The 16,633-nt window shown below is 37.9% G+C and overlaps 1 protein-coding gene across 11 annotated transcripts in view; it reads left to right on the forward strand.

Annotated features, from left to right (window-relative positions):
- The window catches only part of foxp1b (forkhead box P1b), a 274,772-nt gene that overhangs the window by 86,390 nt on the left and 171,749 nt on the right, over window positions 1-16,633 (forward strand). For 10 of the 11 annotated variants that reach the window (XM_055022938.1, XM_055022945.1, XM_055022946.1 and 7 more), the window contains one exon: window positions 139-187. The gene's annotated coding sequence lies outside the window, so the exon portion shown is untranslated. Of the gene's footprint in view, window positions 1-138; window positions 188-12,687; window positions 12,801-16,633 lie in introns of those variants that run through there. The other variant, XM_055022943.1, reaches the window with a different exon arrangement.

A 16,633-nucleotide genomic window follows, 5' to 3' on the forward strand; every position in this document is an offset into this window, starting at 1 on the left:
CAACTGCTGACCTTTTTGTGGACTGTTTTGCTTTTCATGCGTTCGGTGTTTCTGCCTCTTAAGTCCTCTGACAACAAATATTGCCATTATTTATTTCCCCTAACTCTGGATAATTCTCTGTTGTCTTTTTTCCCGCAGGGTGAGGAAGCGCTTTACTACCGCTGGAACTGGAGATTGCATTCAATAAGTAAGTCTTTGCAAAAGGTAAACACACAATCATTCACCAGACTGCAGCTTTTGCACAGGTGTGTGTGAATGCTTTATTGAATTGGGTTAATAATTAACTGAAACACTGTATGTATGTGGGGTTTTGTTCTCATGCTTTTGGACTGTTTTTTTGTGTGTATTTGTGGGTGAGTCGGGGAATTGAACAGGTGCACTACTGGGGGTACGGACAAGCCGCCATTCTGAAGCCAGCATGGTGAGCAGTGAAGGGTCAGAGGTTAGGAAGTGGGAGCGTAATCATAGCTCAAAGATGAGCAAAGGAAGGAATGGCAAGGAAATGTGGAGAGGTGCTCGGTTTGGAGAAGTTTGAAGTATGTCAATTACCTATTTGCTAAACAAGAATGGATTGCTTTGTAGCTGCAGCTAGCTTCTTTCTGGCACTCTGGTTAGTCTTCACACCCATCACCATTTTTTTATGGGAACTTTAGATGATCAACTGTGCTGCCGTGAAAGTTTGAGGACCAACCTGGTTGAGCCATATGTTTTTCTTCAGTTCAGTGTCACTATTTGCACTGTTTTGGAATACTTCCTTCTGTTTTTGTAGCCATTTCATACATTTTTTATGTTTACTGATACATTTGTTCTGAAATTTAGATGTGAACTGATTTGATATAGTTTAAAATTAAATGTAAAATTAAAAACCCTGTATAGCGATGCTGAGAGTTAAACTGCTGTTTAATTTAGTTAACTGACAGATGGGAATGCGAGGGATGCTGTAGTATCCCTCGCATTTAACATTTAGGTACAACAAGGCTGGTATTCACTATTACTAGAAAATGAAGTAATCTTCTATAATGAATCCAGCTAAATACTTAACACTTCAACAAAAACTGAATTCAGACTCTTTTTTCCTGCCAATATCACCCAGACTTTAGAAATTGCTTACAGGGGCTATGGGTTGTGGCCCCAAGTTTTTTGAGAAACCCAAAGAATTTTTGATGTTACAAAACAAATGCAAGCTCAATGGTGAAAATAAGGAAAAACCTAAACATAAATCCTAATGATGTTGTACTTAAGTTCCATATACATCTATGCAACTAAACCTGTGGTGACTTCCTGTGAACTCTTAATGGTTTTTGCATAACTTTGCAAAAGAAGTGCGAGATAATCAGTACATAGAAAAAACACACAATCTGGACAGTTTTGTTCTTGTTTTTAGTGCAAATATCTTGTTTCATTTGAAACAAGACAAAACTAACGTACAAGTAACTTTTCAACAACTGCTTCTTTTACATCAGTAATTCCTTAATGTTGATGAGAAGAATTTAGTTCCACTGGCAATTTATTTGCCTTTTAATAAAGACACTTTTCCTATAAATTATTAAATTATTATTTAATAATTATAATAATTAAATTATTATTTTGGAATTATTAGCTCCTATAATTTGCTAAAAAAGTTGCATGTTAGTTAGCTTTGTCTTATTCCAAGTGTACATAGACATTTGCACTAGAAACTAGACAAAAAACGATTTTGTGTTTTTTCAGTGTAGTGCCTTTTCTCCCCTCAGATCATTTATTGGGAATAAACGTCAATGTTTCAGAAAGCTAAAATGTAAAGAAATTAATTCAGACACACAAACAGTTCAGTTGATACATTATTTCATTCTCTATTACAAATCGCTGCTTCTTATCCTACTATGGGAAGACAGAATTTATCACAGTAATTTACTGAGTTAACCTAATCTTTTTCTCAATATTTTAAGTGTAGAAATAAAGACATGATCAGGATCTCTCTGAAATTGACTTAATTTTCCCTCAGCTCTGGTCCTGTGCAAAAGTTTTAGGAAGTGTGATATCTCAGTTTGGTCAGTGCAGTTTGTCTCCAGCACATTCATCACATACCAGCCAGGTTGGCTTCACTGGGGTCTCTCAACCGCTTGCTCCAGATGAAGGATCAGTGCCAAAATCTTCCAAACGATTGCCTCATTAATGTTAATCTGGCCAAATCAGCTTAATTATTACCCAATGCGATTTTTGAGATTGCGCAGAAATCCCCATGGCAGCTTACACAATTCATTTGTCTTGTTGTGAAAAGCACCTTGAAGTGTGACAGAGTCAGAAGGGAGAAACACAGACAGGGATTTTGCTCCATATGGATCCAGAGAGATACAAAGGGCTTGCCTGATAAAAAGTTTTGATCCAGACATATGGAGCATTTATGAATGATAGAGGCTGGTTCATCCATCAGATGTCAGAATTTTTTATTTTGAGGGCAATTAGCTTTATTTAGATTTTCTGAATTTATTGATTGATTACTCTAGTTACTTGTGGACTTGTGGTCCACAAAGAGATGATACAAAACAACACAATGCATAAAAACAAGGGAAAACAAATGAAACCTTACAAAAGACTTGCATGCCAATGTTTCCACACAGAGCCAACTGGTATCTTCTAAACAAAACAGCCCATTGTGTAATGGGCTGTTTTGATGATGTGATAACCTGGAGTAAAAATTCTGTTCACAGTAAAATAAAATATAATCAAAGATGCTTAACACAGTATAGTTTTATTTTAGAATTTAAATAAGAAAAACAACTGCTATTAAAATAATATTTAGAAATGGTTATTGTTTTCACAAGAGTTGCTATGCTAATGTTTAACATAACAACTCTAGATATAATATGCAAGCGAACAGATATGGCTCATTATATGGCAAGAAATAGGGAGACTTTGTCTTCTTTTCACCCTTAATTAGTGCATAATAAACAGTTATTAATAATTTATAAAGTTCTTAGAAATTAATTAACATTTCTATGAACTATTTATTAGCCATTTATATATGTGAAACCTTTTACACACTAAAACTGGCAGTCTGAAACTAGCTCCTGATGTTATTCCAACAATAATGACTGGTGGTACTCTAGTTTCAAGAACATGTTGTCAAATATTTGACAGTACACGGTCATATTCAATAAGTAAATATACTCCCCAATGAGTCTCGTTTGTCAGATTAAAAAGTTCCTTTTGAAAAGTAAAAAAGACCTTTAAACAGGTATGAAACATACTATGATTAAAACCACATTTCCATTTTTAAAAATATATTTTCTTGGTCTGGTATAACATTTTAATTTTAAATGTTGAGTTTTTATTAGCTGCTAGCAGAAAATCTTAACGATTCAGAGAAATAAAGATAATAAAACATCAGGTGTTCTCTAATTTATATAATGTTTCACTTGAAATAAATGGACTTCACAGTAATTAAATTTATTGACAGGGTCTGTGTAAGGGGTAGTTGTGGTGGGTTCAACTTACTCCTTCCATAAAAATATATATTTTGGTCTAAACACATTTCTTATGGAACTTATTAAAAGTCACTTTTAAGAGTGAATATTTATTATGAAATAAGTCACAAATTTCATTAACTTATGCCTTCCTTCCAGCTATTCACTCCCATGATCAGTGTTTTTTGTTCTGATTCCTAGCAGTAAGGTGTGGTTCAACTTACCACTTTACCCCATTAAATATGTTAAAAACAAAAATGTGCAAAACTAAGACTTGAACTAGCCCACCAGAGAGAGGAGGTTTAATAAGTGAAAAACACTGTAGGGAGTATCAATAAATATGCATACAATGACTCCTTTGCTGCAAAAATACAAATTCGTACTAAAATTTGGTGCAAATCTCTTGGCACACTTGAAATAAAAATACAACTAACTCACAAGTAACTTTTCAGCAAAAGGGCAGAGCTTGATTTAAGTCAATAATTCCTTAATATTGATGACAAAATACTAATTGTAAGTGAAGTAGTTTGACAGTGGAACAATATTTTTTCCATATGCCAAGTTAAAATGTCTTGTGCCACAGGGAGGTTATTTCACTTATAACTAATATGTTTTAATCATTATCAATGAATTATTGACTTAAAACAAGCTCCTATGTTTTGCTTAAATTAGTTGTCATTAAGTTTTGTCTTATTTCAAATGTACTAAGAAATTTGCTCTGAAAACTTGATCAAAAATACTTGTTAAGATTTTGTGTCTTTGCAGTGTAATAAGCATGCAAAAATACATGTTGTATTTAAAAACTGATGCAAACTATTGCTGACTCAAGCTCTTAAGAACATATCAAGATAAGAACGTCAAGTCCAGTCAAACATTTTTTTTTCATAATAGAACCATCTTTTTAAAACTGGTATCTGAAATATTGAACTATGTATATATTTTTTAAACCTCTGTATCGCTTGATACCAGTAACCACCTGATTACTTCTGCAAACATAAAGCTTTCTTTATATTTGCAGTATTTCTTTTTTTTCTGCTGCTCTTCTTCTTCATATTGAAGTTCCTTTTGTCTGATCCACTTTTTATGGAAGTGTTATGAATAAACAAACGGCTAGCTGCTCAGAAAGGGCGGGTTCAGCTTTATACTGGTATGAAAAATAGGCCCTCTGTAATAGTTTCCCTCACTGCATTTATTGGTTACTTAAAAAAAAGTAATTTCTTTATATCAGCATCAAGCTGAAAATTGCCATGTATTAGAATTAGGCTGGTAAGCCTCTAATTCTGTGGCATTTACAGCTGGCTGTGTTTCCATGCATTTATAACACTTTGATTCTTAAGAGCTCCTTTAATCACTTGCTAGTAGCTCGGAACATAATAAACAACTCGCTGTAGGAAAAGTGCCACATGGTCGTGGAGGATCAAGGGAGAGGAGAGAGGTTTCCAGCTAGAGAGTTAAACGCTTCTGTCACTGGCAGTTTAGTTACTGTTTTTCATGCTCCGAAAGCACCGTAATCTACTCTTCCTGCTTATCTGCCTTGGCTACAAACAGTGTCAGGCGGAATAGACGCGGGTGGCGTGAAAATGAAAAATTATCATCCCCATACGATTGTGTGACACAAAGCGACGCTGTTGCTTCTTCTAGCACTTTTTTTCCTTTTGATTGAGATCACAGGATGTGTTTGAGGATTCTAAACACCCTCTCACCTGGCTGCCGTCTGCTGTCTGTATCTGCTGCTTGCATCAGCCACTGTCAGGACGCTGCTCTGTCAGATCGCCCAGCTCGACTGTTGTTGTTTGACTTAAACAGGTGACACACTTTTAAATGCATTTCTACATGCTGAATACAGTATCTTGGCCTGAACTTCCTTGAAAAAGAGGTTTTTATTCTGGAAAAGTAAAGGTTATATAATAACAATAAAGAAAAGTTGCACAGCAGGACAATCTTCTGTTGCACCTCAAATGAGGTGGGTGGAATGAGCTGATTATGCTGTGATCTCAGATCACTTAAAATACCTTTAAGGAGGGGGAAAGACAAAACGTGCGTCAAGTTCCAATCTATATTTCCATCAGTGACAAACAGGCACGTCTTCTCCTGGTCAGAAATGTATTGACACATTCATAGAGTGCGGTCTGGCTTTGATAGTGTCAGTCAGCTAGCAGGTGCAGACGGTTGACATGCCAGAACTGCGACGTGAGATTGACCGAAGTGACAAAAGTAAGCAAAAATCCATCTGAAGATGAGCTTTTTTCAGCAAGATGAGAAGGAAAAAAAAGTGATAAATTCTTTTTAGTTTTGCTTCAGTTCTGGGTTTGATTTTTTTGTCTTTGGAGTCAAATAACTGCACAGTGTGGCACACAGGCGCACACGCACAGCAGTACAACTTTCACTTGCAGATTAAAAAAAAAAAAAATATATATATATATATATATATATATATATATATATATATATATATATATATATATACTGTATATTAATACTGTTGTACTCCATCACCATTTTGTGTTCTTATGATAAAACTATTTTGTTTCATCATAGGAAAGTTCATCTGTAAACCTTTTTTATGCAAAAAAGTTTACAAACAAAAAAGCATCCAAATATTTTTATCCAGTCCTCCTGAGTTGGTACTACTGCTACAGTTACAACTGAAAGTGTATTATATACTGGGAAAATATATAATAATAATTTTAGCCTCTTTTCTAGTGTGAATATCTTAGTATACATAAAATGAGACAAAATTAACTCACAATTAGCTTTTCAGCAAGATACAGAAAGTTGTTTTATGTCAGTAATTTCTTAATATTAATATACTTCTATTTGTCTTGTTCTATTTACAAGACAGGTTTTCTGTCTTGTAAAAATGTCTTTTGACATAAAATAATCTGCTAGTGCAAGTAGTACCGTTTTTTCCAGACTATAAGTCGCTCTGGAGTATGAGTCGCATTTTTGAGGGAAATTTATGTGATAAAATCCAACACCAAGAAAGGGAATAAAATAGAATAGAGGCTGAATAATAGTACGGTATGCTAACGTTACATGACAAACAACGAACTGATAACGTGCCTGGTATGTTAACATATTAAGAATTATTCAGATAACTATAGCATAAATAACATGCTAACAAGTTTACCAAACCATCCGTTTCTCCAAATTACAAAACACAATGAAATCTTCATCCTCTGTGTCACTTTCAGCTCTAGCTAGTTAGCTTTTCAATAGCTAACTAAGTGGTTTGGGTGTTTTCCTCAACATGACTTGTTTAAACAATCTGTACTTTTAAGTCAGTTTTTTCTTATTTCAATTGTACTATGGTATTTGTACTTGTAACTAGACCAAAATATTACTTTGTAAGATTTTGTGTTCTTGGATGTACAAAAGTATTATCACTGAGGTTCCTTGGTGTGTTGTGGTGGGTTAAGGAAGTTTCTTATGAGTTGCAGCCATTCTGATTTTGGATAATTCAGCTTTGTTGCAACTCTTTTCATGACATTCTAAATATCAATATGGGACTTATTTTCCTTCTGTTTATTTTATAGAACAAATCCCTTTTCAGGAATAAGTTACCTGGTGGCGACTGTCCAATGAACTATGGCTTTCAGCCGTTTGCAAATAAACTGCTTGTGTTTTTCACTGCAAAATTAAGTGAAAAACACAAGGCCATGAACACTACTGCTGTTGGCCTTTTTTATTCTTTCACACTGAAATTATCAATGACAGTTTTCAGCAAAAAAATGAAACCTTTGCTTTATATTTCTCTCTCTCTCTGTGTCTCTCTCTCTCTCTGTCTCTCTTTGTCTCTGTGTCTCTCTCTCTCTGTCTCTCTCTCTGTGTGTCTCTCTCTCTCTGTCTCTCTCTGTCTCTCTCTCTCTCTCTCTCTCTCTCTCTCTGTGAGAATGGCGGAGTGACTGGAGTTGGAGACGCGAGCGATCTTGATTGAGTGTTTTTGTGAATTTTTTTCTACTTTGCTTCTTTACTTTTGCATGTTTTTTTTTTCCTACATCTTTTGTTTTCTCTTCTTACTGTTCTTTGGTTTTTAAGTTGGTTTCTGGGTTTTTTCCCTAACCTGACCCGGTAGTCTTTTACTACCGGGTCAGTTTGGCGTTGGCATTATGCCCGTGATGGAGGGTGGCGCTGATTTTGAAAAGTTAACACGCCGACATGCTGTGAAGCTGATCCCGAGTGAATTGCTCGGTAGAGGAAGCAGCTTTAGCCGTTGGAAGTGTGGTAGGCTGTGAAAGCGTGAAATCTGCTTCTCGTATGAATGGGGCGATTGTGATTTTTCTTGACAATACATGTAAGGTTAATGATTTGGTTGAAAGGGGCGTTGTCATCCATGACACCTTTACACCGGTTCTCCCGCTGGTTAGTCCAACTAAAAAGATAATCATTTCCAATGCACCCCCATTTATCAAAAATGATCTTCTCGTTATGGACAGTTGGTTTCACCCATTAAAATGGTTTCTTTGGGTTGTAAATCTGCGCTTCTTAAACATGTTGTGTGTCATAGGAGGCAGGTTTTTATGATACTAAAGGACATGGCTAATGAGCTCAGCCTGTCTTTTAACTTTAAAGTGGATGGTTTAATTATGTGGTGTTTGCCTCGTCAGAGAACATGAAGTGTTTTGGCTGTGGTGCAGAAGGTCATATAATTCGTGCGTGTCCCGAGAAAACTTAAGAATACACAAGTTGTGAATGTTGGCAATGGTATTGTTGTCCAGGGCTCCGCTAACTCGGACCGTGGTGCCGCTGGGGCGGAGCACGGCTCCGCTAACTCGGACCGTGGTGCCGCTGGGGCGGAGCACGGCTCCGCTAACTCGGACCGTGGTGCCGCTGGGGCGGAGCACGGCTCCGCTAACTCGGACTGTGGTGCCGCTGGGGCGGAGCACGGCTCCGCTAACGCGGACCGTGGTGCCGCTGGGGCGGAGCACGGCTCCGCTAACGCGGACCGTGGTGCCGCTGGGGCGGAGCGTGTTGCTGCTGGTATGAGCTGCGATGCCGCTGAGGTAGGGCGCGGTGTTGATGCCGCTAGTGACCTGATGGTAGTCAGTGAGGATCTTGAGGTTGCGGGGTCTCCTGCAGGTCCTTCCATTCCAGTTGCGAGAGAACAGCCTGAGTTGGGACTCTTCAATGAGTGTGACCGCTCTGATGATTTAGAGGACAGAGGAACTGATGGAATTGTTTGTGAAAGCGTTTGTGAGGATGACAGCATGATGGATGAGGATTTTTTGACACTGTCGCAGAAGAGGAAAAGTTCTGACCCTACTACGAGTAGCACCACAACCTTTAGGTCCAAGAAAGCGAATACGGCAGAAGAACACAGTTTAGATTCTGATGGTGGCCTGTCTTTAAGCCAGGACCAAAGGAATATGTATACTTCTGCTGAAATTAAGACGTTTTTACAAAAAACTAAAGGACTCAGGCTTGTCAAAGTGGAGGAATATTTCCCGGATTTAAAAATGTTCGTTGACTTCTCTCGGGTCCTTACCAGGAGAACTGGTAAGGACCCGACAATGTGTTGACAGATCAGGAAATCTATCGCCTGAAGAAACTGATGTTAAAGGTCAAAGCCCAAACAAATACTGCTGATGAAGATGAGGATGCTTCGTGACTTTCTTTATGTTTCTCTAGTTTTTCTCTTTTGTTTCTCTTTTTCCATGTGTGACTTTAATATAGGCACTTTGAATCTAAATGGTGCCAGGGATGCAGTAAAAAGAGCTGAGTTTTTTGTACTTATGGCTCTTAAAAGAATTGATATAATGTTAGTTCAAGAAATGCACAGCACTGCTGACATAGAGAGTGATTGGAAGAAAGAATATGGAAAAGAGTTTTGCTTTAGTCACAAGTCCAGCTGCAGTGGCGGTGTGGGGATTGTTTTTTCAAAAAACTTCTTGCCTATCTCTTGTGAGACAGAGGAAATAATCAAGGGTCATTTATTGAAGGTAAAGGTCAAATATGAGAAAGTGACTTTAGTCTTTATTAATGCATATGCTCCATCCACAGGGATGGATAGGATGCTTTTTTTGGACACTTTAAGAGAGACGGTGAACGACTGTAGTGATTATGAGTATATGTTTTTGGGAGGTGATTTTAACTGCACTGAGATGCCATCGGTTGACAGGAATCATCCAGAACCTCATGTTGGATCTTCTCGGAAACTCAAGCAACTGATTGTGACCTCTGACCTGTTAGATGTGTGGCGGTGTTTTAATAAGACGCAGAGACAATATACATGGAGTCATTCCAAGGATAATGTTTTGTCCTTAGCCAGATTGGATCGGTTTTATACATTTAAACATCATTTGAATATTTTTAATAATTGTCGCATCATTCCTACTGGTTTTTCTGATCACTGTCTGGTCTATTGTTCTGTGTATATAAAAAATGTTCGTACCCAGAGCGTCTACTGGCATTTTAATACAGCTCTTTTAAATGATGGAGCTTTCCGGACAGCTTTAACATGTTTCTGGGCCAGCCATAAACAATCCAAATCAGATTTCTCTTGTGTCCAACAGTGGTGGGATTATGGGAATGCCAAATTAAACAGTTGTTTTTACAGTACACTCGCCATGTTACGAGGGACTCAACCAGATCTATGAGGGACCTGGAGACCCAGGTAGTAGAGCTGCAGGGGTTGGCAGCGTCTACAGGAAACCGAGGGTGTTTAGCTTCCCTCAAAGCTAAAAAGGCCACTTTGGCTAACCTGCTGGGCACAGCAGCAAAAGGGGCCTTAATCAGATCGTGTTTCTTAAATGTAACGGAGATGGATGCTCCGTCTCACTTTTTCTTTGGACTTGAACAGAAGAATGGGCAAAGAAGAATTATTCACTCCCTGCGGACTGACAGTGGTTCTGTTGTCTCTTGTTCATCTGAGATCAGGAGCTTTGCTGTCAGGTTTTATACGGACCTTTTTAAGTGTGAACTTTTAGAAGAACCAGATGTGAGTGCAGCATTCTACGAAGGACTTCCTCAGGTGAGCGATGATGATAATCGAAAGCTGGAAGCTCCTCTTACGCTGCATGAACTGCATACTGCTTTGATGAGCTTAAAGAGTGGAAGATCCCCTGGTGTGGACGGTCTCCCTGTGGATTTTTACAAGTCCTTCTGGTCAGTGATCGGCGAAGATCTGTTGGAAGTGATCGCAGATAGTCTGCAGAGAGGCTGGTTGCCTCTGAGCTGTAGATGAGCCGTCATCACGCTGCTTCCGAAGAAAGGGGATCTACAAGATCTGAAGAACTGGCGGCCTATTTCTTTGCTCTGCTCGGACTATAAGATCTTTTCCAAAGCCCTGGCTTCTAGACTCCGAGGAGTGATGCCTTCTGTCATTGACAAGGACCAGACGTATTGTGTGCCTGGCAGGCTGATAAGTGACAATGTCACTTTAATTAGAGACGTTTTGGAACTCTCCAGCTCATTGGGCTTAGATATTGGTCTAATTTCCGTAGATCAAGAAAAAGCTTTTGACCGGGTTGAACACCAATATTTATGGCAGTGGGTTCAGCCCTGGTTTCATAGCTAAGATCCGGGTTTTGTATCGTGACATTGCGAGTGTCATTAAAATAAATGGTGGCCTGAGTGCTCCTTTTAATGTGTCGAGGGGTGTGAGGCAAGGTTGTTCTTTGTCAGGGATGCTCTATTCCTTGGCAATTGAACCTTTGCTTCATAAACTGAGAAAAGACCTGTGTGGTGTTTTTATTCCTGGGTGTAATGTTTCTGTAAAGTTGTCAGCCTATGCTGATGACTTAATAGTCTTTGTGAACTCACAAGTGGACATTGATGTTTTAGCTAAACTGTGTCTCTTTTTGGATGCGTTTCATCTGCAAAAATGAACTGGAGGAAGAGCGAAGCTCTATTGGTTGGGAGTCAGTTGGAGGATCAACTCAGTCTGCCGGGTGATTTAGTATGGAAGACAGGTGGTTTTAAATATTTAGGTGTTTTTTTGGGTAATGATGCTTTTGAAGAGAAAAATTGGGAGAATGTTTTGGATAATGTGAAGGGTCGGCTGATGAAGTGGAAATGGATCTTCCCGAAAATGTCATATAGAGTCCTTGTTATAAAATGGGAGTTTGCTGGCTTTTCCTGAGCGGGGAGAGACGGCTTGGTCAAGACTTTTTCACACTGCAGGAGTTTTTTGTCTTGGACGAGTGGTGGATCTGGCCGGACCTCGGCTGGAGGACCCTGGGATACTCGCTGCTTGTTTGGGAGTAAAGTCAGTTCGAGTCGTTGGTCAACTTTTGGATTATTGGAAACACAAGTTGAATGATCAAGACTTTTCCCTTTTGACTGAGTACCACGAAGGTACTATGTTACCAAATCGAATGGACCCTTTTCCATCATTCCGACTGTTTCCTGAGATATCGAACTGCTCTGGTCCTTTATTGGATCGGGTAGATGATAGGGGTGTCTCGCTGGAAGGGGCTTCTGGTAAAGCGATTTATAGGCTGCTTGTGAAAACTCTCAACAGGAACAAACTGAATGGACGCAGCGACACGGTATGGAGAACTTATTTTCCCTCGACACCAGGAATGCAGCCTGGCTGGAGATCTTTGTATAAGCCTCCCTTAATGAAAAAACATGCAGACTTACAATGGAGAATACTTCATGGCATTGTAGCTGTGAATTCTTTTGTCTCTGTTTTTAACCCTGATGTAGGAGAAAAATGCCCATTTTGTGAAGAGAGAGAAACAGTGTTTCATGCCTTTTCTGAATGTGTTCGCTTATCAGATCTTTTTGTGCTCCTCGGAGCGATTTTTAATGGATATGGGGAAACCTTCACAGTGCCTGTTTTCATTTGCGGTTTTAAGTTTACAAAGCAGGCAAAGAGAAAGTGTCAAGTGTTAAATTTTCTATTGGGACAAGCTAAAATGGCTGTGTACACAAGTAGAAGAAGGAAGGTGGTTGACGAGTTGATTGTTGACCTGGTTTCTATATTTGTCAATCTGGTGAAGTCAAGGTTGTTGATCGACTTTAATTTTTACAGATCAGTCTCTGATCTGGTTTCGTTTTGTCGCTTTTGGAGTGACGATGAAGTGCTTTGCAGTGTAATAGGAGGGGAACTGTTTTTCGGGAGGATGTTGATGTAATATTGTTTTTTCTGTTTGTTGTATAATCCTGTAAATATGTTGTTTGTTTACTGACAATAAATGCTTTTATAAAATAAAATAAAAAATCTCTCTCTCTCTGTGTGTCTCTCTCTCTCTGTCTCTCTCTCTGTGTCTCTATCTCTGTCTCTAACAGAGACAGAGAGAGAGAAAGAGAGCAGGAACTGGAGTGAAGTGGCTGAACACCAAACAAAAGAAGTCAACATATGGAGTAGACATAAGTGAAAGAGGGCTGCTTTCTGCTTTAGTGAAAACAGTGAGAAATTATTCATTTTCACCATTGTGCTAAGGTAAAAGTTTGTTTTTAATGGCCTGGTCTGTGAATCAGTTCTGGTAACTCAAATGGAGAGGAAAAAACATAAACTTTGTTTTCTGCTGCACACACACAAACAGGCAGTCATGGAAATAAATGATAAGGCGAAGAAAGTCCAGGGAGTGAGCAGTTAGGAAAACAAGGGATCAGTGAAACATTAAACCGTTTGGAGGAGACAAACAGACAAGCTTCTTTTCTAGAAAAGAAGTTTGAGGTGAAGTTGAATTGAATTTAAAGACAAAAGAATGAACATGTTAGTTGGTTTGGGAAGGGAATGGCTGAAGTCATTTTTAGTCGCATTCAGATAATGATGGTATATTTGTCAATTCTTCTTGTGAAATGAACCACCTATTGAAATACTTAACCTCTGCTGTATGTAAACATTTAAAGATGAGAATTAGTCACAGAGAAGGTGTTCTAATGCTTCTACTGCTGTTGGCCTTTTTTATTCTTTCACACTCAAATTATCAATGACAGTTTTCAGCAAAAAATGGAACCTTTGCTTTATATTTCTCCCTCTTCTCTTCCTGGCCAATTGCTCTTTTTACTGTTAATAAAAACAGATCATAGCTATTACTAAAAATATTTCTTGGAAAGTAAAGTATGTCTGACAACATGCTACTCACTGCAGAAATACAAAATCTTGCCAACTATTTATAATCTAGTGTCTAGTGCAAATATTTTAGTAGATTTGAAATAACACAAAATTAACATACAAGAAACCTTTCACCAAGATATTGGAGCTTGTTTTAAGTAAATAATTCCCTAACAGTGGATAAAAGTACTAGTTTCATTGGCAGATTGTTTCACTTTTTCTTCTTATTTGTGAAATAATTTGCCAATGAAACTAGTACTTTTAAAACAAGCTCTCATATCTTGCACAAAAGTTTCTTGAAAGTCATTTTTATTTTATTTCAAGTCTACTAAGATATTTGCACTAAAATGTAGACCAAAAATACTTGGTAAGATTTTGTGTTTTGTAGTATAATTGCGTTCAGTGTGTAATTTCCTCCAATATCACACACTCATATGATGGGACTTGATATGAGTTTAAGTCTGATAATCTATTTAGAAATTCAAGCTAATATTTAGAAGCAGGGAAACAAGTGGTCCCCAAATTGCACTGATAGAGATCATAACTAAAGACTTTTTTGTGAGGTGGTTAGTGAGCCTCCATCCCTTTTAAATTGTTCATTAGGCAGCATACTGAGCAGTGGAAAATAATATATTTTGATAGACTGAAAGAAATTGAACAACTAACTTGGAAGCATTGTAAACATATTGCCACTGGCTAACCTTTAGCCACCAATAAAATAGCCGCTAAGGGCTATTTCTCAAAATTAATAGAAAATTCATAGCATTTGGATGTTACACCATAAATGAATTATTCTATATTCTATTTTTTTTAATAAAAAGCTTTTATTTCTCTTCTTCTGGCTAATATAATAAATTATTTTGTTCATATCTAGAAAATACATCCTCCTCCTTCCTTTTTTAAGAGGATTTTTTTTTCTATTTTAGGAATGTTGAGTCAACCTGTACATTGTGACACATCTTTGTGGTTTCTTCTGCAGTTATCTCAAAGGTCAGCACTTATCCAGATAATTTACTACTGGTCATTGGTCCAAATTTTTAAAGTTAAATAGTCGTGAACGGAAAGCCAAGCAGAAAAGCGGGGGTGTGGTTTCATTTCCTGTTGTTGGGCTCTTAGAGGGAATCCACCAGTTGTTTTACGCCAGCTTTAGCTTACATCCGAACTTGACCCACCATTGTGGTTTGTGTAAAGGTCAGTCAGAGATAAATAAAGAATTTTTGCAGGGAATAATATTCCAGTATCATGTAATGGGAGGCTTGAAAAGTAAAACTGCTTTTTTTCCCCTTTCCCTCCAACAGTCTACTCCCACAATCACTTTTTATGGGGCAGTGAAAACTTATATAATATTTTTTGTTGACATCATTCTTTTTATTTCTTGTTGTTACTCAGCTCAAGTTTATGGGAACATTGATGGGGGGGGTTCGCTTCAAACTTGGCCCGCAGCAGCATGGATGTGGCCTGAAATTTACAAAAAAAAAAGCAACAAGCTCTTTCGAGCCAAAAGTGGGTTTATTTCTATAATCAAATGACACAAGTGAGGGCATTTTTTTTTTCAAAAAAAGCTGATATTTTGTCATAAATAACAACACTTTTTTTTGTTTTTGTTTTTTCTTTTTTTTCTTCTCCCTCTGTGCTCTGATTTCAGCCTTGGCTCCTGTGTTGTTTTCAGGAACAAAGTCTCTCTAGCCGAACAGAAAAAAAAACAAACAAATAAAAAAAAACAGGGCTTGGTTCTGTGAAAACAGGAATGACAAACACCATTAGCTGAAAAGTTTCCATCCTTTTGGAACTGTTATTGTTTACCATACACATCCTAATATGGTTATCTCCCTGTCCAGGCGGGTCAAAGCAAAAACTTAGGAGGAGGAGGGGGACATGCAGCTGCCTTTTAGACAATAAGAAACAAATGTCACAGCTCAGCTACACAGACCGACTTTCACAGGCCTACAGTACTTGGCCTTCTCTGCTGCTTGGGTCGGCCTCCTTTTTATCTTCTCTCCAGTGTTGGATGCCCTCACAATATAACCCCCCTCGCCCCTCTTCACCCCCCGGCCAACTCAACACCACCTTTCTTTTCAGTCCCCTCTTGCTCTCTTCTCCCTGTCTTGCTTTATTTGTCTGTGTCTCTCCATCAATCTCTGTCCTGTTAACTATGTGCACACTGACGTACGGGCCTCTGTTTGCTGTGGGAAGTTCTTTTTCAGGGGTTTGGGGGGAAACGGTTGCGTGTGCGTGTGTGTGTGTGTGTGTTTTGGGTGGCCGAGTAGAGACCGGTTCAGCTGCAGGTCACGCTCTGTCACGTTTGGTCTGAAGATATCCTAGTGACGCTTAGGGGCCATTTATAATAATTAAATTAAGAATACACAAGCTGAGAGAAAAAAAATAGCTGAAGTGCTGCAGAGGAGGAGTATGCATTTTTATTTTTATTTTAAGACTTTTGTACTCTAACTTTTTTCTTATTTTGTTGTATTACTTCGACAGACCAACAAAAAGTAGGACAGAATTGTGAATTAGAAGGATTTCAAAACCTACAATGCACTTTCAGAAATGTTTACAACAAATACATAAACATATTTCATTTTCCTTTTGAGCTCTCAATATTTTAGGGCACACTACAAAACCACAAAATCTAGTTTTAGTCTATTTTATACTGCATACACTGCATATTTTGTCCTATTTGTTTTCAAATAAGACAAAACTAACAATTTTTCAGCAAGATATAGAAGCTTGTCATCAGTAAATAATTCCTTAATGATTTTAAAACTGACAGATTATTTACTTATAACAAGACATTTTTCCCATGTCATAAGAAGACAACTGACTTTTTTTTCAGTATTAATCACTCAAGTTTATTTGTATAGCACAAGGGTGTAACTTTGTGCTGCAATTCTGTATATTTGCTCAATGCTTGAAAACTGAAAACAGTTTCACATTTCATCAATATTGTTTGTGAAGAATTATCACTTAGTTACCTTTTGTTGTCTTATTTCATCAAGTTCTAATAACAAGCATGCGGTTCTGTCAAAATTGAAATGTTATTAAACATTTCAAAAGCAGAATAAGTGACATCAGTGTGAACCAAATGAATCCTTGTTTGTGCAAACTTTATATTTTTCAGTTATGTGATTCTGACTCCACAGCTGTCCCTGAGTTGATTGGCAGAACCTTTTGTCCTGCTGAC

This window comes from Poeciliopsis prolifica, unplaced genomic scaffold (assembly GCF_027474105.1).
Source record: "Poeciliopsis prolifica strain line A6 unplaced genomic scaffold, Auburn_PproV2 SCAFFOLD093, whole genome shotgun sequence".
Lineage (NCBI taxonomy): Eukaryota > Metazoa > Chordata > Actinopteri > Cyprinodontiformes > Poeciliidae > Poeciliopsis > Poeciliopsis prolifica.